Raw genomic sequence first — 23,420 nt, 5'->3', positions numbered from 1 at the left:
TAGAGCAATTATTACACAAATGAACTGATAAAAACAATCTCAACGAGCAACACTGGGAAGAAGTGCTAAGTAAAAGGCCCACAAATGAATTTTTGTGAATTCTGTAAAGGATGTCATCGACTATATTCAATAGTAATAGACACTACTCATACAGCAGCAGCTCCACCGCCCTTTCATTAGTCGATGGCTAAATGGGGAACAGGAGGGAGGGATTCGCTCCCTTGCCTGTGCTGGGCGCTACGCGGCTCCGGTAAGCACAAGCCCCTGTAGGAGTTTGAGGATCGCAAACTTTCCTGCATCTGAGGGAGGAGTACCAGAGAGTACTGACTAGTTGACATCCGAGGGTACAGTCGCAGATGTCGTGCCAGGGCGGGCAAAAATTCCTACGTCTGTCGGGAGCGCAGAGGCGTGGGTTGCAAAAAGGTAGAGGGAAGAGCCAGCTCCTGTGTGCCCCAGCCTGCTGGTGGCCAGAGCATCTGCCCGAGCGTTGCCTCGCCCGCGATCACTCACGCTGTCCCTCCCGGTCCGAGACCCCCTCCTCTTCCCTCGGATGGGCGCTTTGTGCTGTCCGTCACCGCTCCACGCTGCGCGTCCCACCGAGAGTTTCCCGCAAGTCAAGTGTTCCCGGGGGCGGGGCTTGGAAGCATAGGTGGAGCCAAGCCCACCCAAGGACCGCCCCTTGGTTGAGTGATTGGATGCTTCGGAAGGCCCCCCTTCTAGGCGGTCCAGGGGAGTGACCGGTGGCCAAGGGACGGTCCCTAGTGCGCAGGGTGCGGGATGCGGGGGACTCCCGTCTGCGAGGGGTACCCCGCGCCCCAGCGGCCTCTAGGGCCGGACTGCCCCCAAGGATTTGGGCGCCCTGAGATGCTGCAAGCCTGTGGTTTCACGTGTCGGAGAAGTGTCGTTCTGAGCTCGCTGGAATTCCGAGAGCATGTGGGAAACTTCTCGCCTCTACTCCTTGCTCCCTGCTTTCGGGTGGGAAAGCAGTTGCTGAGTTGTTTTATTTCCTCCCCTAATCGGGCTTTGTAAAAATAGCCGTGCGCCGGAGCCAAGTTCGTCCGCCCCGCTGCCCCGGGCCGGGTGTGAACCTAAAAATACCCAGCGGTCTGGAGCCTTGCTCCGGGTGCGAGCGGGTCCGGCCCGGCCGCAGAGGGCGTCAGGAGACCGGAGAAACGGCAGCCGCCTGGTCCCTCGTCTCGACCGGGGCTGTCCCTTTAAATCCTGGAGGAGGCAAAGAGAAAAAAGGAAAGAAAGAAAAAAGACACGGAGCCCCGAGCCGCCGGTGGCTCTGCCCGGCCCCCCACTCCGCCCCCTCGCCTGGGTCCTGCCCGCCGCCTGCCGCCTCCGCGGGTCCGGGGCGCCCCCCGCAGCGCCGCCCACCGCCACAGTTTCTGTCAAAATAGAAATTAAGCCGAGCCGAGGAGGCGGTTGAGCCGCAGCAAGTGCATGTGTGGCAGGGCGGGGAGGAGGGCGCAGGGGCGGGGGCGGGCGCGAGGGAGAGGCGACCGCAGACATCCGGGCCCTTCAGCCCAGTGCGCCCCCTGAGCGGGTGGCGCGGGCAGAGCGAGCGCCGGGCGCGGGGCACGGGGCTGACAGCCGCGGCGCGGGAGGCGGGGCGCCAGGAGGGCGGGGGCGCGGCGCGGGGTGGGAGGAGCTGCCCGCGCGCCCGCCGCCGCCGCTCTGTTCCACACCCGCGGGCGCAGCCCCGCCACGAGACTCTGACAGCGCGCGGCCCGCGCTGCTCCGGCACACCGGACCGCGGCGGCCACGGAGGACGCGAGGATCGCGGCCCGGCACCAAGTGCGGGAGGCGGGCTGGTCCGGCGGCTCCGGGCGGTGAGTAGCTTCGCGCGCCAGGCTCCAGCCCCAGCTGTGAGGGTCGCGGTCTCCCCGCACCTTGGCTGCTGCGGCGGGTCGGGGGGTCGCGGGGCTCCCGGAGGGTGGCTGTGCGTCGCCAACGCCGGAAAGCGGTATCCGGGGCTGTTGCTAGCAGGCCGGAGGTCCGCGCGCCCCGGGGCGCCGGCGTGGGCAGGGGCGCCCCCAGCGCGGCGGGCAGGAGGCGGGGGGTTGCGGTGGCTATTCAGGGGCTCCGTGCGGCAGCCATGCAACGGGAGGAGGCGGGAGGAGGGAAGGAGGAGGGGAGAGCCAGCGGAGAGCGAGCCAGCGAGCGGGCGCCGCGCCTCCTGGCTGGCACCGCGGCCCGGAGCGAAGTGGCGCGCGGGGCTGCAAGGGAACTTCTGCGGGCGCGTGCGGCCCGGGGCTCGGCGGCGCGTCCCGGCCCGGGGAGGGCGGGCCTGTCGGCAGCCACAGGTGGTTCCTGCCAAAAGTTTTACCGCGCTTCTGTCGGGAAGGCGCGGGAGAATTTTGGAGAGTGTCGGTTTCCTGAGACTCTGGCATCCGCATCTCACACTGTCTTATCTTGAACATTAGAAAAGGGGCTGGGGAGTCTGGGATCCCGCATCTCGCGTTGCGGCTCCAGGGTCTCGTGGCGGTCCCTCCCTGAGGTGGCGCCCTTGCGGGACCCTAATGCTACTGTCCAGTGGGGGAAGTTGTGGGAAATGGGCGCAAGCATGCGGTTCCTCGGTGCCTCGGGAAAGTGAAGCCGAGGCTAACCTGTCGTCCGCTCGGGGCAGCGCAGGGTCTCTTCCCAGGGACCGCGCGCACTTTTTTTTGCTCCTGGTCCGCGCATCTCCCGCTCCTTTGAAAGCGAATTGTATACGGCCGCTGTGCTGCTTTGTTATTGGGGCTGGTTGTTTGATTTCATTAGGAGGAGGCTCAGGAGGTACCAAAGAAAAGCGATGCTCTCAAGTCCTTTGAAACCTACCCAAGTCCAGGCGGCGAGGGTCCGGGGCGGAAGATGTGCTGTGGTCAGCGCTGGGAGAGAGGATCCGAGAAGTACAGTGGTTTGCCCCCACCCTATCCCCCTGTTTTCGGCCAGGTTGACGAATCCAGGGCAGCGAGGTTAGAATCACCCCGGTAGGTCCGTCCTGGGCTGAAAGAAAGGAATCATTTTCTTGGTTGTGGGTTTGATACCCGGCTGTTGCAAGTCGGCACAGAACTCCGTGCGAGCTGGAAACACTCAGTCGTTCATTCTGGCTGGGCCTGCTTCTACTTCCTATTCCGCCACCCCACAAGTACCTGAGAAGAAAGCGTGTCCTTTGCTTTAAAGAAGGTCACAGAATTTTGGAGCTGAAAGAGACCCGAGGTATTAGGAGTGCTAATTTTACAGATGAGCAAACTCCAGGCCCAAGGGAGGAAAGTGACATGCCACAGTGGTTAGAGGCCTAGGGAGACTAGAATTGACATCAGCCTCCCAGGCCAGGGTGGAGAGAGTTCTCTCAGCAAAACCTTGAATGGCCTGAGGTCAGAAATGCCACCCCCACACCCAAACCCATCAAGGGCTCATTATCTGGTACTTTCTGTGTCCATGCTTGCCAATGAATGTGGTATACTTACAGTTCTCTGCGCTTGGCTTAAAAACATCAGGACGGTCACTGCAGAGTTCAGTCTGACACTATCCCAACTTTCCTTGCTCCCTCCTCACCTCAAATTCCTCAGACTCCTTTTGTAACATAATGTGGCTTGATTAGCCAAGATGAGTTTGCAGCTTGTCTCACTGTGAAGCACCCACTTTCTGTAGAATGCCAGAACTCTGTTTTTCTGGTAATTAGGTTTTACAGATATTTTTGAAAGGGAGCCCAATTCTGGATCAATTAACTTGGACACAATTGCTCTGCTGTTGTGGGTACCACATGAGAAAGATGAGCAATTATCTGGGGGTGTTGGAATAAATGTTGTTATGAGTATTTGACACAGCTATTAGACATCAATGAGTGGGTTTTCAGTAAATGTTTTTTATGCTGTGTTTTATTGAGCAAACAAAGTGTCTTAATTAAAAAGACCGGGGAGTTGGCCACTTAGATTTTAGCCACTTGTTTCTTACCACTGTGTATGGGTGGGAAGGATTTGAATGATAAACAGAATGATTGTTCAGAGAACTTTCTTCCCCCAAATCAAAACATTCTAGGGCAGTGCTTGTCATTCAGTGTATAATGTCGTGCTCAGTCCAGCAGAATCATATGAAATCAAAATAGGTCTGGGTGCGGTATGTGTCAATCTGTATTAGTCAGAAATGACTTGTAAGAGAGAAAGTTTTACTGCTTTCAAGGGCATCCAGTATCAAGAATTCAATGCTAATGCAATGTCACTGAGTATAATTCTTCCGCTCTTATGAACAGATAAGAATCAATGTCCCCATAGCTGTGCTTGGGCCTCCTATAGAAGAAACCAAGATCTGGTATCATCATGATACACAATGTTACATTTTGACAGTGCCTTTTCATTGCATGCGAATCTCATCAGCATCCCTAAGTGGTACATAGTTCAGTGATTTGTCCATCTTACAGATGGGGAAACTGAGGCAGAGAGCGGGGAGAGTGTTATTTCTGTAACTTCATTCAGTGTAGCTTGGGGTTTCTGGGCTGACCAGGGAGTAAGAGGCCTCCTAAAAATATTGCCTATTGCTCTTCTCCAGAACCATACCTACAAAGGAGTATAGAGGCGTGGTGGGTTACAATTACATGTCATGGGGGGGGGCCAGTCAATCTGATGGGAGCCTGAAGGACTTTGTTGCCCACCCCTCTGCTGTGGGTGAGTCGTTTTTTCCCCTCTTCTAGCAGGCTGTGGGAAGTTGGGCGAAGAGGGACCAGCTGGCTGAGGCTGGGGTGGGGTGTGGGATCTGTGCCTGGGCAGGGCTGAAGGAGTCCAGGCTATTTATAATCTTTCCTCTCCTCCTGGGAAGAAGAGACTCAAGGGTCTGGAACCATCCCTGTTGCTGACTTCTCCCCCGGATGATTTCTCCCCCCGATGGCTGAGCCCCGCTGGAAAAAAACCTGCCGCCCAACTGCTTGATGGGTTTTGGAGTGAGCCCTGACAGGTGTGGTGGGTCCTGCCGTGCTTCTTGGAAGTTCAGTTGCTCCAGCGGATTTAGGATACAAGGATTTCCTAGAGCCAGTGTGCACTTTTCCTCAGGCACTGATCCCCCTCCCCCATTTGCACAAAACAAGGGACACCCCAGAAACCTCACAGGGCAGAACTTAAAAACCTGCTAAAGTGGGGCTAATTGGATTTTCTGAATAATGACAACACTGATTTTTATGCAGGAGGAGATTCTGAAAGTGATACATTTGCTGCAGTTCTTCTGACCGTGCACTGTGGCATTTCTGTGTGGTGCTGGTTGAGGAGGTTTGAGGCACGTGTCCAAAGCTCTTTCCCTCGCTCCCCACCCCTACCCCAGACCAGTCCCTGATGGATCCCCTTGCCTTCCCAACTCTGCAAAGCAACACCAAAGTCTTTCTGTGTCTTTGAATAAATAGCATCTGCCACCCCACCGGGTACACCTTCATTGCTGAGGCCGGGCATAGTTGTTTCCTGGGTTGGTGGAGGGAGGAATGAGGGTGGGGGGCAAGGAAGCAGGCAAGGCACTGAGCTTGTGTCTCTGTGTAGCCCCGTGGAGTGAATTAATACCCCTACCCAAACCATTGCAAATGCTCACAGCAGGTTTCACCAGGGAGAGAAGACTTAAGCGGTGGCCCTACATGGAGGGGTGCGCTCTGGGCAGCTCTTGCCCAAGGGTGGTGCCCGGTGAGCCTGGCACAGGCTTTACGTGCTGGAGCTTTTGAGGGCAGGGCTTGCATGTTGCTCGTTTTCACGTCTTCAGCACCCAGCCCAAGGTCTGGGCACAGACAATGTTTGCTGAACGGACGACAGTCAGCTTGGTTTCCTGATTGGCGTCAGCGGTGCTCCTTGGCACTATGAAGGGGTATCTGGAGGGTAAGTCCATGGAAGCAGAATGGGGATGAGAAGAGAGGGGTCCATAGGCATTTTGAGAGCCCTGGGACAAGCGGATTGGCCAGTCCACACCACCAGAGATGCTGGGAGGACCCAGTCACGGAGTCCACGGGCAGTGATAAAGTTCTTTTCCGTGGGCTATCACGGCACAATCCAGCCTCGCAGAGCATGCAGAGCGAGTTTCCTTTAGTGAGGCAGGTACGCCACTCCTTTCCTTACCCTCCTGGGGGGCACTCCCAGGGCTGGCCCCTGCCTGCCTCTCTGCCACCCCTCCGCTCCCTGTACTCGACCCTCTCGGATCTTTTAGTTCCTTGAACACACCAAGCTCCTGTGTTTCTCGGGGGCTATCTTCCTTGTCCAGAAAGCCCTTCTCTCAGCATCTCCCAGCTGGCGTCTCCTCATCATCTAGGTCTCAATTGAAGCAGCACCCTGTAATATATTCTTCGTAGCACCCAACTCCATTAGGGATAAAATCTGGATTTTCTTTTTATTTATTGCTTGTCTCTCCCACTAGAATGTAAGCTCTATGAGGGCAGGGACCTTGCCTGTTTTGCCCCCCCCCCCCACATTGTATCCTCAACACTAGAACAGTGCCTGGCATGCCGAAGTGCCCAAGGAAATAGTTGGTGAGTGGCTATGCCAATGAGTGCTAGGGGGTGTATGAAGATGAGGGCACTGCCCTCAGGATCACTGCAGCCTAGAGGCAGGGCTAGAGCTTGTTCATACAGACTCTGATACGTAGCAGGAAGGGAACGTGTTGTTCAAGAGGTACAGCCCGGGGGGTCACAGGCCGTGTTAGCCCTGATTCCACAATGCTGGTGGGCTTAGGCAGAGGGATCTTCTTTCCAGTGTGATATTAGGAGTTGGGGAGCTCTGGCAGCTGACCCCCCTCCAGGGCTGAAGTTCCTCTAGCATGCTTGGCCTCTCTCTCTCTCTCTCTCTCTCTCTCTCTCTCTCTCTCTCTCTCTCTCTCTGCATTTATTTACTTCTTTGGTGAGCGAGAGTTCCAAGCATAATGCCATCCTTGGAGAGTCAGGAATGTTGTGTTTTTCCACCAGCTCCATTCATTCGCAGCGTCCTCAGCACAGCTGTGGACAGCTGGCTGCCAGCGTGGATGCAGGGAGGGTTTCTCTCCAGGGCCAAGGGGTACACTCAGCCCTGCAGGAATGGGGAATTTCATTTGTTTCACACCCTGCTGATTTCCAAACCCCACTGAAATGGTGCCTGTAAAAACAGATTCATGAGGAAATTAAAAAACTATTAGCATCCCGTTTACTGCTTACTTTCTGATTGTAAAAGCAATCAGAGTCACAATAGAAAATTTGGAAAATACGGAAAGGTGTAAAATTAAAACAAAAAACTGCTACGACATCCTAATTTTGCTGTATTTCCTTTCAGCCTTTTTTCTGTACCCACCAACACGTACACACGTGTGCACACACACGTATACACATTGCACACATGTAAATATAATTAGGATTAAACATTTTCTAAAACTTTTAAAACCTGTGCCATCTTTCAATAAACCGAAAGTTGTTTTTTTTTTTTTTTTTTTTTCCCTCTGAGAGTCTGAGACATTCTTACTATGAATCACTGATATTTGGAAGAAAATGTGTTTTCCACTGTCTCCTTGCTGGCTGAGATTTCAGTGAGCTTTACCTTCTGTAGTTTGAATGAAGAAAACAGGCTCCCCACCCGCTTCCCCCCGCAACACATCAGGATGTACATAGACTCAGACTCCTCACCTCTCTCCATCACTGGTATATGGTGTGGCAAGCTGTCCCCTCACTGAGCATTCTATCACATTTACCAGAGCCGTCATGTTCTTTAGAAACAGATTTTAATGGATGCGTGGTGTTCCTTCAAGTAATGTATCATAGTTTATTTAACCATTACAGAAAAACCTCCAGGGCCCATTAACTAATTATTTCTTGACCTAAAAATAAGAACAGCAGGAGACTCTCCAGAAATATGGATTAGTGTTTAGGGCATCACCGTTTGGGGACAATCTTGGCTCCTTCAGGAGACCGGGGACTTTGTCGCTGTCACTTCAGTGCCCAGGGCTTAGAAGAATGCCCAGCATGCAGTATTAGGGGCTCGGGAAATATTTTGCTAAATGAATGAAATGCAGAATCCTTCTCGCGCGAGCATGTGTGTGTGTGTGTGTGTGGGGGGGGCATCGAGGCTCTGATTAAGCTCATTGACATCAAGGCCTCTTTTGGGAGTGCATTTGGCTGGGGAGCAGGCACAGGGCTCTGGAGGTGAAGGGGTGGGGACGATCATTATGTCCTGGGCAGCAGAGCAGGAAAGGGCAACATGGAAAAGCAGTTCTCTGACTTAATAGTTTCCTGGGGTGTCAGAGAAGGTGAGGTTTTGGTAGAGTCTTGACATAGGGACTAGAGGTGCTTACCTCCCTGAGACAAGAACTAGAGAGCCCCCAGGCAGGGGGAGTGGGCTGTGGAGCCTCCGGGTCAAGAGAGCAAGGACCGGTTTGCCAGCCAGGACAAGGGGATGCAGCCCAACCCAGGGATGGCAAGAGATGGGGACCATTCACACTGGAGCTCCTCAGGATCCCAGAGCCTAGTCCCTGGGGAGGATGGGTCCTTGGAGACCACAGGCGCCACCTGTCTCCCGGCAGGCATTGTCCCCAGGCTGCCGATGAGGAAACAGAGGCGTCGAGAAGATAAGGGATGATGAGCACGTTTGATAGCTGATCACACCTGAGTCCTACTTTTCTGGGGGACTTTTCTGCGGTCCCCTTGGGTGTATTACTCAACCTCTCTAAGCTTCAGGGTCCTCATCTAGAAAACGGTGAACACTAACCTCATAGGGTGGTTGGGAAAATGAGATGAGGCACCACACACAGCACCCAGCACAGCTCCTGACAAAGGACGGAGAGTCCATGCATGAAGCCACTATCATTGATGTGTTTTGTGAATTTCTCTTCCTATCCTGAAGAGACAGGTGAGAGGACACCCAGGTTCGGTGCTGAAAGTCAACAGCTAAGATTTTGTTTTCTTCCTCCTCCTCCCCACGCTACCACCGTACTTGCTTCCAGTCTGCAGAGGGGTGACGGCAGAGGGATGACGGCAGAGGGATGACGGCAGAGGGATGACGGCAGAGGGATGACGGCAGAGGGATGACGGCAGAGGGATGACGGCAGAGGGTGACGGATGGGACGCCACTGCTCGAGGCGTGGGGGTGCCGGAGTCCCTCTCTCCTTTGCTGCCTCCCATGGGAGGAGAGATACACTTCTTAAAATCATCCTGAGGCGTCAGAGTCTCAATCTAGATGGCACTGGCAGGGGCACGCTGTTTACTCTGCTCCTGGGCCTGGTTGGTCTTTAAAGAATATCTGGCCATGCAGAGAAGGGGACATGGGACAGGTCAGCTTTGCTGAATTGAATTTTTGGAAACGGAGTTTTTGGGAACTGAATGGGTAAGCAGCATATGACCTGGAAGAGAAAAAACCTAGTGAAAACGTAATGTGAGCCATCCATGTAATTTAAAATGTTCTAGTAGCCACATTAAAAACAAATAAATAAAAAGAAATGGGGTAAAATGAATTTTAGTAAGGTATGTTATTTAACCCAGTATATCCAAAATATTATCATTTCAACACGTGATGCTAGTCACATTTAAGTGCTCAGTAGCCCCCTGGGGGAAATGCAGTGAGCCAGGGGCACAGGTCAGGAGGGCCAGTCCGGGGGAGGCTGGCGGTGTTTGGGGGGCTCTGCCTGGTACGGGAAGGCAGCTGGGCCTCTGGAAGGGGGTGTTTCAAAAGCAAGCAAATTAGGGAAGAAGCAAAGGATTGTAGGACCTGACTTTTGTCCTGGCCCGTTGGTGGGCTAATTGTGTATTCCTGAGGGAGCCATTCCACTTTTATAGGCCTCAGTTTCCCCATCTGCAAAATGTGGTTGAAACATCTCTAAAAGCCCTGCTGGCTCTTGCGTTCTCTAATTCCTGAGTTGAAGACATGGAAAGCAAATCTAGCCACTTCCTAAGCTTAAAGAGGCTGGAGGTGGGGTGGGAGAGAAAAACGGGCAACGGAGACGGCTGCTGGGCCGCTCATTTGAAAGCACCTCTTTAGAAAGTTCCATCAGGACAACTTAGGGTGACATGTAAGCCTCCCTAAGAATGGACAACATTCAGTCACCACCATTAAGTTGCCTTTACTTAAAAGTATATTTTGAGGATGGGGTGTGCAGGCACTAAGTATCAGTTTGAAAAAGTGACATGATTTTATTGTTTTGAAATCCTGGAGCTTCCTCTTGTTCCTGGGACATCCCAGATGGTGGTGAACGGCAGCCATACAAGAAGGGAGGGCCCCTCAGGAAATATTAGAACAAAAAAGGAAAAATGTCAGCTCTGTCATAAATGGGCACTTGGCCTGTCCAGAGAGGATGTGGGAAGAGGGAGGAAAAAAGCAGCAGGTGTGTTGGGAGGGAAGGGTGTGTCTGCGAATGTATTTTAAGCTCCTAGAGTCAGAGGCTGTGGTTTTATTGCACTCTGGTGAGGAGGGATTTGAGGCTTTTATCTCCCTGCCACAGATTGGGGGGGGGGGGGGTGTAAAGGGGGGGGAACTCTCTCCTTTTCAAGGAGTAGCTCTTCTTTTAAAGTTACATTGTCACCAAGTAGCTGTGTCTACCTGAGGACCGCCACCTCCTATAGGAAAGCACCTGTGTGCTCTAGAGCGCTGCCATTCACGAGCGAGGAAACTGGGGGCCAGAGGGGCCTCACTGCTCTCTGGGGTCCCCCAGAAAGGCAGCGGAGCAGCCATGCCAGAGCCCACAGCGGCCACCACGTCCTTTCTGCCACACTGGGAGTCGCCTTGGCTTTTGTCTCCTGCACAGGGAACAGATGACTCAAGCAGGTTGCCTTGAACCATTTTTAGATGAGGATTTCTCTTCTGTTTTCTGAAACTAGATTTTTTATTACTTTCCCACACATTGTTTGCTTTGAATTTTTAATTTAATTTTTTTTCAAATAGGTCAATACTTACACGGTTTAAAATTCAAAAGGTACAAAAGGGCATTCAGAGTGAAACATCTTTCTCTCACCCCAGCTCTTAGTTCCCTTACCCCGAGGCTACCACTGTCCTGGTTCCTTCAGTTTAAAGATATTTTAAGCATATACAGGGACCTGTGTATATGAGCATATACGTGTGCGTGTGTATTGTCACTTCTTCCTTTTTACCTACATGGAAGCATATCATACATATTATATTTCATTTTCCGCAGAACAGTATGTCATGGAGATACCTGACAATAAAGAATGTCACTCCTTTTTGTTCGTTTGTTTTGGCTACGTGGATTCCATTGTAAGGCTATACCTTGACTGACCTAACCAGTCCATTACAGAGGGATATTTTGGTTGTTTCCAGTCTTTTGCTTATACAATACCCTTTGTTTTTACCCAGTGATTTATTTTATTTTTGTAATAAAAGCAATCCTTGAGTTTACTGAATACAAGCAAATTGATAGCATGCTAAGCTTGCTGATTTATTGTCTGCAAGATCCTTCAAAGAATAAAATTGCTTAATTGTTTAAGGATTAAGAGTAGAATAAATAATTTTTGCATTGAATTTCCTGTAACATGAATCAGACAGTCAACATTTATTTATGAAACCAGTGTTTCTTGAGTTGCTACTATGTGCTGGGCCCTGGGTGCAGCTGGGCCAGGCGGTGAGGGTGGGGGGTGTGCAGGCGGGTGCTGACCTTCCGGGCATGGACTTTGGGGGGGGGGGAGGAGGTTTTGATAGATGAGAACAGTCACTGCAGCATCAGGGCAGCCATGTAGGAGCAGAGAAGCCACACGAGTGCTGAGCACTGTCACTTGGGGTTGGGGGATGGGTGTGGGGGGCTCTGGGCTGTGTGAGCAGCAAGGTTTCCTGCCCACAGCTCACGGTGTCATGTCCTTGGTCCCTCTAAGCTGCCCCTTTCAGTCTCCGCCCTCTGCAGGGTCCTCCAAAGGGCCATGACTGCGACCATGGCTCAGCCAGGCAGACTGTGTGTCCTTGGTATGTTACTTCTGACCTTGAGGGGCTTTGAAACCCCTCTTTATCCCAGGGAAAGGGAGCTGACTTCAGTCTGGAGAGCAAGGCTCTCCCTCGGGTCAGTCGCTTCTCACTGAATGGGCGGTGATGGCAGAGCAGCCCCGTGGCCAGAGGGGGCTGTGGTCAGTGGGGAGAAATTGACCCCACAATGTCAAAGGAGACGCCCTTGACCCTCCTGACCTGGAGATTCCTGGGCTGTGCCTGTGTGTATGCGGCCCTGTGTTCCCCTCCCAGATGGAGGGGCGTCTGCTTCTTAGGAATGCTGGCCCCAGCCCTGGCAGCTTGACCTCCTGGGGCCTTCAGGAAGGAGCTTTCAGGAAGGAGCCCACAGGGTGAGTGTGGACCTTCATCGGTGGGCTCGAAGGCAGCAACCTACAGTTGCCGGAGATTGTAGATCTGCCCAATGAAATTAGCTGTCACAAAGCATCTTGGCTGCTTCTGTGTGTGTGCAAGGAGGGAGGTAGGATTGCACAGAGCACAGGACGTGTGCTGGAGCCCCCACTGAGTCCTCAGTGCTGGGCTACATTCTGCAGGGGATCAGACAACGTCCAAGACATGGTCTTGGCCTCAAGGATTTAAACGTCTGGTTGGGAAGATGATGATGTTTCCAAGACATAGGCCAGCCTTCCGCTGAAGGGGTGAGTGAGGTTGTATAAGGGGCGTAAGCCTTGAAAGGAAAGAGAGGTTAGGTACCTGGATCGGCAGGATGCAAGACTTGAGATGGACCTCCGGAAGGGAGGGTGGTAGGAGGGTGAGAAGTGACGTCCACACAGCAACTGCTGCATGGCAGGCACTGCCCAGCTGTGGTGGACCCGTTACTTCTCACCGCAGCTGTCAGCCAGCCGATAGCGCTCCCACTGAGCCCAGGAAGAACTGGGCTTGGAATGTTTAGGTTAACCTGCTTCGGGTGGCGTGGTGGCCAGGACGTGGCAGAGCCCAGATTCCCGAGCCCACGCACTTTCCTCCGCACTGAAATTGACACAGAGGTTCCTAGAGATTATTCCGGGAGGAAGGAATGGCGGGGAGACCAACACACCTGTGTCATTCTCAGGAAGAAGTGTCCCCTGAGCAGAAAATCGCAGGCAGGAAGCAGGAGGAAACACATTGGGTTAAGGGGGTCGGGCTTGGAGAAGTAATTGCAGCAAATCTTAAGTCTCAGGCTGATTATCCCCTCTGTCCAGGTTAGTTCTGTTTTTTTGGGTTTTTTCCCCTGCCTGATTTAGCTCAACTCCGGCATGCTTCAAGATATGTCATCATGTCCATATCAGCATTAAACAATAAAAGTTTAGGAAGAGATAAAACACTTAATACCAGTTATTAAAACCATGGATTTTAGTCCACAACCAAACTGAGGTGATTTTTATTCATTACCCCATATCTCTTTCCTGTGGCATCTTAGGAAATAAATTGCTTTTGGAGCCACTTAAAGCACTGTTGTAAACATGCAACTACCAGCGCGAAGGAGTATCAGGACACTAAAAATCTGGTATGAAGACCTCCCAGAGATAGGCGTTTACCTTTTTTTTTTTTTTTTAAATCAACTCTGTAGATGGATGGTTCTTTTTTAAAAATTAAATGTATTGGGGTAACATTGGTTAATAACATGATATTACAACTTTATAATACATCTGTGTACTCTTGTGTCTGGTCTCCTGTCACCTTATATTTGACCCCCTTTACCCTCTTCATCTTCCCCCCTCTCCCCTTCTGGACGATTCAACTTCTGTGAGAGCCGGGTGACTTGCTAAGGATCCTGTGGTTCATGGTCAAGGAGGAGAATTCCTCTTTCATTGTCTGTCCTCTGTGTTGTCGGGGCTGGTGAATGGACAGGACCAGAGGAAAGGATTTGAGGGCTTAGTAAATCCTGTGTCATGGTCAGGCTCCAAGGACTCCATTCCAAGGCCTACGTTTGCTAAGGGGATTTATGTCCATCTTTGTAATCTCGGGGTTTCGCTGTCTTCGTACTAACTTACAAATAAATACAAACCACTTGAACGGGAAAGCCCACCTGTTATTTTTCTGGCTGGCTGTAGCCCTTGGGAACCTGTGCATTAATGAAGTATTAGTGGATCGAATCTCACCTGATGAGGTTAGGTCCCTCTCAGGCATCTTGCCTTAACTCATTTTTTTTTTTTTTAAGGCGGGCACAGCTCCCAGTGGCCCATGTGGAGATCGAACCGGCAACCTTGGTGTTCTTAGCACCACGCTCTAACCAATTGAGCTAACCGGCCACACCTTGCCTTAACTCTTGTAGAGGATAGATTGCTCCCGCAGAGAAGGGAAAATGCCTCCTATTTCTGGTTTAGTTCTGATGTTAGATGTGCTTGTGCACATTTTGCAAATCATCTCCTAACTCAGATTTCAGCTAGCTTCCAGGAACTCAGAAATCGTGCTCACATGCTGGGTGGTGTAGATGAGAAAGCAGAGGGCAAAATTCCAGTCACTCTCCTTGCCAGCCATTGGAAAACGGATGAGTGTGTGCTTGCTTTTGTCTACCTGGAGCCCTGGCTGTTTTTTCCTAAACTGCTTTGTGAGGGGAATGGGGGTGGAGAGAAAGGTGGTGAAAGTGAATTATTTGATAAAATAGTATTTCTGCTAACATTATACAAAACTAAACCATGCTGTATTCTACCTCTGTTGCTTTGCCAGAAATTCCTTATGACAGATTCTGATGCACCAGATTGAGCCACCTCACTGAACGTCCCCTATTTGCAGAAGTCATTAAAAGCCATTGTTTAACTAAAGGCTTTTCTTTTCCTTCCTTACAATTTTCAAGACCCTGCATTTGTACAGACCTGACTCAGCAACATTCTATTTTCGGAATTTTGTTTCCTCTTCTCAGATTCTGAGCTGCGGTTCCTTAGTTCTCTGCTCTTTGCTCAGGAATGTCTGTTACCTAGATTTTGGCTGCAGGTCTGAAGTAGTCTTGCCTCAAAAGGATACATCTTTGTACCGGGACTCTGTCCCAGCCTCTGGGTGCCTGGGTGACCTAGTTCCCCTCCCTGCCTGCCTTATGCACAAACTAACATTTGCCAGAGTGGTAAAGCGTTTGAGTAGAACACACACACACACACACACCCTCTCTCTTTCTCTCTCTCTCAATCTTTCCCTCTCTTTATCCCCCCTTGTATGGGATCATAGCTGGAAAGCACCCAGCATAGTGTGTGTCGCAGAGTCCAGAACTCAATAAATATTATCGACGACTACTACTATTATAATTATCCTGTTCAAAAGGGAACTATAGCCCCCAGTCCCTTTGTGGTCCCGCTTGAGAATCAGGAAGCTCTCTTAGCCTAGTGACCCATTCTGGTTATTTTTTTATTTTTTTATTTTTATGCTCCATCCTTCATGCACACAGCACATTAAGAGTCTGTTCATTCTTGGGATGTGTGCGAAATCCCAATTCCTGTCAGGAGAATTTATGTGTGGTTTTAGAGGGGATAATCGACCAGTTAGTATGTGCGTGCTGATTTTATACACAGACGCCGAGCCATTTACAGCGCACATTATAACATCTTCAGTCTCTGCCAAGGATGTGTATTTCTTAGCCCCGTGCATTTGCATATTATGGGTTCATAATTCCAAATAGCTGTAAAGATCTCCACAGAAAAATGTAGTCACTGTACTTGGAGGTTCTAAATCTCAATGTAGGAGTCGATTCTGGCTAATTCTTCCTCCTGCTAATCTACCAGCCCTATAATTTTTACACACGCACACCTTTGACTTTGCCCTACTTCTAAGCAACGATTTAATAGCTGGGAACTGAGTTACGTTGCCTATTCCCCAGACGTCATTACCTTTCCAAACTATGTTATACACACGCACAATGTATTATACGGTGGTCTTAATACAGATGATTAAAAAGAAAAGATTTGTCAAAATAAGTGAACCTGCTGCATCTGGTCTTTCCCTGGCTTGGGTCCCTCGCTTCCACGCTCTACTGCTTTCACCCCCTCCTGCCCCCCAGACATACACACCAGCTTTAGCCTCTGGCTTAGCTGAGCTCTGATGAGGCAGAGAGCGCTTCAGAAATTGCTCTTTCAAGCTAACGTCTCCAGAAAATCTAGTTACCCACACCCCACCCTCTAATCAATCATTAGAGAACTTGCCATTGGCTGTACTTGATTTGACCAAACAAAATAGGAAGAAAAGAAACTTAGATGTTTGTAAGGTCTTCCAGGTAGAAGGCACCTAAAAACAGTCACATGGAGATTTTCTTTTGGAAGTTCAGAAAAAAACGAATGCCAAGGTGAAGTCTATTCTGCCCCATTTCAGTGCAGGGACAATACACTGAAGGGAGCAGTGTAGGGAGACCGTAGACGTCTTCAAATGTGGTGGGTGCAATGGAAATACTGCAGAAATCCACCATTACATGGCTAATGTGGGGGTCGCTGGGCCGTGGAACTAACTGGCCAGGGCTCGGCAGGGATTCCAGTGGCTTCTTGATCGTGTGGTCTGCTTTGCTCTTTTGATGCTCGATCAGAAAATGAATGCAAAGAGCGCCCTGAAGGTTGGGAACCATCCGTCCTTTAGGGTACCTCGGAGGGTCCCAGCCTCCTGAAGGCAAAGGAACAGCATTTTCCAGCTGCTGAAGTGGCTGTGACTCAGACACCTGAGGCAGTGGTTGTCTCGGGCCCCTTGGGTTCTGCTGTTGTGTCTTACTTTTACTAAGGTGCAGAAGATCTCGTCCTGTGTGTGTTCATCTCAAAGGTGTCCTGACCAAAGCTTCCTGTTTTGATTCAGAGCTTAACTGCAGAAGAAGCAAATGCACATTTTACATTTAAAGTAATTCTTTTTTAAAAAACATTTTAAACAGCTTTATTGAAATGATTTACATGCCATAGAACTCACTTTGTTTTAGGTTTACAATTCAATGATTATTGTTATTTTTATAACAACCTACGTGTTGAATTAATATATGTCAGGGAAAGGGGGGGGATGGTGTTAGTGAGGCAGACCTTGGAAAGAGCTCGGAAAGGGAAAGGAATGCTTTAGTCCATGCAGGTTCAGGCTCTCATTTCACCTTTCCTGCAGGAGGAAGCCACGCGGGCAGGAGGTGTGGCCGTCACAGCAGTGGGCCCAGGGGTGAGGCAGAGAACCCTGGGCAGGGCCCCTCCTGGCTCCGCTTGGGCTCCACCCTGGCAGGTGGGGCTCTTCAGCACTTGGGCAGTAACCGTTCCTGCCTAGTCACTGACAGTTCACTGATGCCAAGGTACTGTCACAGCAAAAGCGTCTTCATTCGCACATTGCGCCCACACCATTTCCGGTTCTCCCTGACACGCTGTGCTCACGTGGATTTCTGAGGCAGTCCAGGTCACTTCCCCTATATACACAACACCGAATGGTGTCCCCAGGGCTCAGTGGGTGATCTGGGACACGTCGCGGTCAGCTGTTCAGCCGGGACCAGGTCCTGGTATCCTGAGTGTCCAGGTCAGTGGATGGGCTTCTCTCGGCACCGTCCCTGGCCTGAGTGGGCATGAGGGACGGGGGAGGAAAGGCAAGGGAAGGTCATCGAAGACCCTGTATCTCTCCGTGGGTTTCTGGCGTGCCGGCCCCAGAGCTATGGTTTGCTATTTTAAGTATCCTCAGTGAGGACACGGCACTGTCCCAGTGTGTTTGTTAAGCAGCTCTCATCCTCCAGCAACCCTAAAAGGAGCAGGTATCACATGGAGAGCCCCCTCCGTAGACCTTTATTCCAGAAGCAGCAGTCCTTCGAGTCTACCTGGCAACTCCAAGCAAGGAATTAGGCCGCACAGAGAAACACAGTCATAGCTTACGCTTGGACTGAGGTGCAGAAACCACTATTTTAAATCCTGGTTGCATTCTGTTGGGGTGTGTGTGTGTATGTGTGTGTGTGAGTGTGTGTGTGTGTGTGTGTGTGTATGTGTGTGTGTGTTAAAAGAAAGTTCTGAAAAAATTATATTTTGGGATAAAAAGAGCACTTCATCTTGAAGAATTCAGAGCTTGAGAAAAAAGTTAGTGAAGAAACCAACTGCATGTAGATCCAAGTCCTGCTCAGACCCCCATGTGTGGTGGGGAGGGAAGCTCTCGTGCTTTCAAAGGGGCACAGTCCTTCTCTCTGATTCCAGGGCCCATCGCAGGGGGAATTCACCCTGCTGGGAGGCTGACTTAGAAGGCCTTTCCTTTCAGCCTTTGCCAGCTGGTATGGAGCAGAAAGCCAACGAATGGGGCAGAAAGCCAAGCTCTCCCATGTGCTGAGAGCCAGATGGGGAGAAGTAGGTAGATAGTAAAACAGTGGCGGTTACAGCCAGGACAGTTGAATGCTTGAGCCGGCAGGACCTGGATGAGCCAAGAAGCCTGGACTGTGTTAGAGCAGGATTCTGTAAATGGGGCCCCAGGACCAGCAAGTTCAGCATCTCCTGGGAACTTGTGAGAAACGCACATCATCGGGCCCACCCCACGGAGACCACCTGAATCAGAAAGTGTAGGGGTGGGCCCAGCAATCTGTAGTTTTCAGAGCCTTCCGAGAGGTTCTGATGAACTCTATAACGTTTGAGAACCACAGCGATAGAAAGAAGGAGGGTGATGTTAAGCCATGACTGATCCATGATAGCCTAGGGTCCTAAGACTGATTGTGTGTTGTTTTTGTGAATAGGGTCATTTGTTAAGTCACGTCTGCTTAATTTAACAGATTTTAAGACCCTATAGAATAGTTGACTGAATTGCATATCAAAAATTTGATGAATTGGACATTATACTTTGTATTATGTTAAGCCAACAATATGTCCATGCCTTTCTAATAAAATTTAGTTACACGTGCTTCAAAACACAAAAACGCAAAAGACCAATGCTCAGAGCACAAAAGAGGTCTTGAGAATCAAACTGACTGGCTTTGGCTATCTAGCTCTGCCACTTACCCTGGGAAGCTGAGCGTATTACTGATAATTTTGGAGCCTCTTTTTCCTTGTCGAGTAAGACCAGGGTAAAAATTCCCCACTTTATGGAACTCTTGAGAGTAAAGGAGACTGAGAAACGCCATCTAGACAGGGCATCGATCGGGGCCTCTGCCTGGTAGGCCCGCAGAGAGGACTCTGGCGCTGGGCTGGCACAGTTCTGAGCACACGGCCATCGTGGGGTGGCCGTCACCCAGGTGACCACGGCTTTGCTTGTCTGGCATTGAGCACTCGCATCGGACGGGATTGTGGTCATCCATTCCACTCACTTCATTTCATAGCTGAGGACTGGGAACGTGGAGGGTGAAGCCACACAAGTAGTTACTGCAGAGGCCAGAGCCCAGGTCTGCTGCGGCCCAGCTCAGTGGCTTTCTCGCCCAGGCCGCTTGTCCTCATACGTTTCACCCTGTGTCCCATGAAGGTGAACGCAATAGCCAGACAAAGGGTCAACTGCAAAGGCCTCTGGGCAGAGGAGGAGCCCAAGGGGCTGCCAGTTCTCACGTGGCTTCCACTCTGACTTGCCTCTCAGTACCTGGGTTTTCTCACGTGGTTAAGGAGTCAGTTTCTTTTGGAGAAAGGCATATGGGTGGCAGAACCACGGCCTGGGAGGGCTGGGCCCACCCGTGGAGACGGTGGCGTGCAGATCTCATTCTTCATTGGAGAAGTGGAGGCTCGGCACGGTCGGGTCCTGGGTGGGCTTAGCATTTACTCTGAATGTGAAGCTGTTGGAAGGTTGTAAGCAAGTGGGTGATGTGCTCTGATTACAGTTTTTTGAAATTGAAGTATAGTTGCCATACAATGTTATATTCATTTCAGGTGTGCAACATAGTAATTCGACATTTATATACATTATAGGGTGATCACCGCAAGTCTAATAACCATCTGTCATCATACAAAGTTATTATAATATTATTGACTGTATTCCCTGTGCTGTGCGTTACCTCCCCATGACTTATTTATTTTATAACTGGAAGTTTGTATCTCTTATTCCTGTTCGCCTTTTATCTACTCATCTCCCAACCTGTTGCCCCTCTGGCAACCATCGGTTCTTTTTTTTTTTTTTGGTAATTAAAGTTTATTGGGGTGACAATGGTTAGTAAAATTACATAGATTTCAGGTGTACAATTCTGTATTACATCATCTATATATCACATAGTATGTTCACCACCCAGAGTCAGTTCTCCTTCCATCACCATATATTTGACCCTGTTTACCCTCATCTACCACCCCCCACCCCCCTTACCCTCTGGTAACCACTTTACTATTATTGTCTGTGTCTATGAGTTTTTGTTTCTTCATTTGTTTGTCTTGTTCCTTTGTTGCTTTCAGTTTTATATCCCACATATCAGTGAAATCATATGGTTCTCGACTATTTGTCTGACTTATTTCACTTAGCATTATAATCTCAAGATCCATCCATGTTGTTGCAAATGGTACTATTTCATCTTTTCTTATCATCAGTTTGTTCTTGTATCTATATCTCTGTTTTGTTTTGTTTGTTCATTTGTTTTGTATTTTTAGATTCCACATGTAGGTGAAATCATATGGTATTTGTCTTTCTCAGTCTGACTTATTTTGTTTAGCATACACATAATACCCTCTAGGTTCATTCAAGTTGTCACAAATGGCAAGATTTCATTATGTTTTTTATTGCTGGGTAATATTCCATTGTGTGTGTGTGTGTGTGTGTGTGTGTGTGTGTGTGTGTGAGATATAAGATGTACACCATACCTTGGCTATTGTAAATAATGCTGCAATGAACATAGGGATACATATATCTTTTCGAATTAGTGTGTGATTACAATTTTTAGACAGTCACCAGCAGTTATTAAAAATTGGCCTGTATGTGTTGCTGTGGCCTGGACTGTGACTGGGTGTGATGGTGGGAGGGGCGTGATGGTGGGAGGGGCTTTTACACATGCATTTTCTTTATTACTCTTTGTTACTGTTTGAATTTTTTGATCATGTATTACTCTTATTATGGGTGTGTGTTCAAAAGCTAATTAAAAATGAAGCTCTTTCTAGATTAAGTAAAAATAAATTCTGTGGAGAATATGTAGTACTTCAAAAAAAAAGATCAACACAAATTGCTAAGCAAAAAAGGGACACTCTTCGTTTTGGTATGATTCTATTCTGATAAAAGTGTATATATTGTGGAAAAAGTCTGGAATAACGAATATTAAAATATTCAGATTGAAAGTTTCTTGTCTTAGTCTATCTGTGTTTTCTAATTTTTCTAGTTTGAACATATTACTTTTGTAGTTAGGAAAAATCATTATTGATTTTAACTGAAACAGAAAAGAGCACTGGTGTTTTTGGAGAATTCCGCAGACTCTTTTAAGGGGGCTCCAGTCCAGCACTTGTCTGCTCTTGTGCATGTCCATAGTTTCATCTAACAGCGGTGCTGGGATCTTTAAATACTCTAAAATGTTTTTCTGTTGGACATCTTCTGACTCTAGTTCATTAAGCATAGGGTATCTCCTGATGTGGAGAAGGGATTCTAGAGAAACCTGCAAGGAGATGAATAGATTGTCATTCCTTTAGTCATTCATTCCCAAATATGTATCCCGTGCCCGCTGTGTATCAGGCACTGTCCTGGACTCTGCAGACTTAAACATATGTTAGGAAAAGGGTTGCTTCTCTTCCTCTGTGGCCTCTCCTTTTGAGTATGGATCCCGTTCTTCAGTTTTCATCCGGAGAGAGCCTCACTGCCTGGGAATGTGGCTCCCGCAGGCTTCTTCAGGTTGGGGTTTGGACCTGGAGTGGCCTCTGGATGGAGGTGAGGCTGGGAGCCCACTCAGGGGAACACCCCGGGGGCATTCCTGACCCTCACTGCCACTTGTCGATGTTTTCCCTGTGCCGGGCACGTGCGAAGTGCTGACACATTTTTCTAATCTTTACAATAACCCTGCAGAGGCAAGAAAACCAAGCATCGGAAGTAAAGGGTCTCGCTCAGGATCACACAGCTGGGAGGCTGCAGAGTGAGGAGCTGAATCCACATCTTTCCATCTGTCTCCGATGCCCACTGTGTCCGCCCTGCTCTCCCACCAGCCAACCTAGAGAGGCGGTGCGGACCTTCAAGGCAGACCCACCACACACACACACACACACACACACACATACACACACACACTGACAGGGCACTGAACATCCTTCTATGAATAAATATGCAACGATAACCTGCTACTCCCAGCCTAACGCCTCCACATTAATTCCGACTTCAGGGCAATTACTTAGAAAGTGTGATGACTCAGGCAGGGTTGGGCTGCAGTGTAACTTGGTCCCAATAAAGACTGGAGGCAAGGAGAGGCCAACTGAATCCTGCAAGCAAGATGACAGGCGCGCCGTTGGAACTCTCGGAGAACAGACTTTGCACGTACTGGTGTGCTCTTCCAAACGACCCGTTTAGCCCTACTTGTCGTAGATCCGTTACACCAACCACTTCCAGGTGAGATGGACGAAGTTGCCCAAGTGTCCCTCTCCTCCAGCTCCAACTTCTACGATGTTAGGGTGTGTCAGTCTAAATGAAATAAGATATTTTTAAATCCGTTTGCTAAAGTCAGCTTCTCTCATCGATCTCCCAGTATAGAAAAGAAAGCAATTCGAGGACTGCTGTATTTTACAAACACTTAAAAAACATCAGTTAGTGAGCCACAGCGTATTCCATATTTTCTGTATGTCCAACACACTGCTAGGTGCTGTGGGAAAGGCTGTGTGACAATATGAGACGCAATACATGATCTTACAGAACATATTCCCTCCAGGTGGAGAAGATATGAATGTCCATTAAAACAAGATGAAAAAGTACAAGATGGCATCGGAATTCGGTGGCACACTGTTTGGTATCACAGACAGGAGAGGGACAGCAGGGAGGGCGGGATAATGAGGGCAGCTTTGTGGTGGAGGTGGGTTCTGAAGTGTGGTTGGGAATTTGATTGGAAGGAGGAAATTGTCTTATAAAACATCTGCATAGCTAAGTAGACCAGTATTTGAGGTGAAAACTATGCTTTCTCCCTTTGTCAAATGGTGTTATGTATGATATTATGCAATCAGCTGACTTGCCACTTCTGACCACATTCCCTGCTTGTTGGTGTCCAGGACATAGAGAGGAGCCATTCCCTCTCTAGCCCATCTCACTGGCTGTTTCCCTGGCTTGAGGGAAGATGGAGGCAGAGACGTGACGGTCAGACTCTGTTTTGCAACTTACGAAACAAGGAAGAGATTCACTGAGGAGGCAGTGGGCTTAAGTGATGCTGGAGTCGAAGCTGAGTGTTACCTGCGGATTTCAGATGACCAGGTTTTCCAGTTGTCTCCATGACAACTGTGTCGTAGAAATAAAACCCCATTTATTTTGAGCATCAATTAAAATGAAGGCTGGCTGGTCGGTAGATGCAGTATACTCTTTACTGGTCTCCTCTTCTCTAATCTAGCCAGTGGGTCTTCCTGGAATGCTTGTTGGTACACCTTACCTTTCTACCAAAAACCTCCAAGGAGTCCAGATCTCTGACCCCCAAATCTACTATTGACCAGGCTGTCCAGTGTCATTGCCTCTGTGACTTTGCATACCTTGACCCTAACTCCTTTGCTGTCCTAAAAACGACAG

The 23,420-nt window shown here is 49.6% G+C and overlaps 1 protein-coding gene across 2 annotated transcripts in view; it reads left to right on the top strand.

Moving 5' to 3' along the window:
• The first annotated feature begins 1,077 nt into the window (after positions 1–1,077).
• The window catches only part of ZBTB7C (zinc finger and BTB domain containing 7C), a 326,762-nt gene continuing 304,419 nt past the window's right edge, over positions 1,078–23,420 (top strand). Inside the window, exon 1 of one of the 2 annotated variants that reach the window (XM_019721283.3) lies at positions 1,078–1,835. The gene's annotated coding sequence lies outside the window, so the exon portion shown is untranslated. The remainder of the gene's footprint in view (positions 1,836–23,420) is intronic. The other variant, XM_074340005.2, reaches the window with a different exon arrangement.

This window comes from Rhinolophus sinicus, chromosome 4, assembly GCF_057876585.1.
Source record: "Rhinolophus sinicus isolate RSI-liver-muscle chromosome 4, RSI-T2T, whole genome shotgun sequence".
NCBI classification, from domain to species: Eukaryota; Metazoa; Chordata; class Mammalia; order Chiroptera; family Rhinolophidae; genus Rhinolophus; species Rhinolophus sinicus.
Note: the sequence above shows the minus strand (reverse complement) of the source record. Positions and strands in the feature narration are given on the sequence as shown.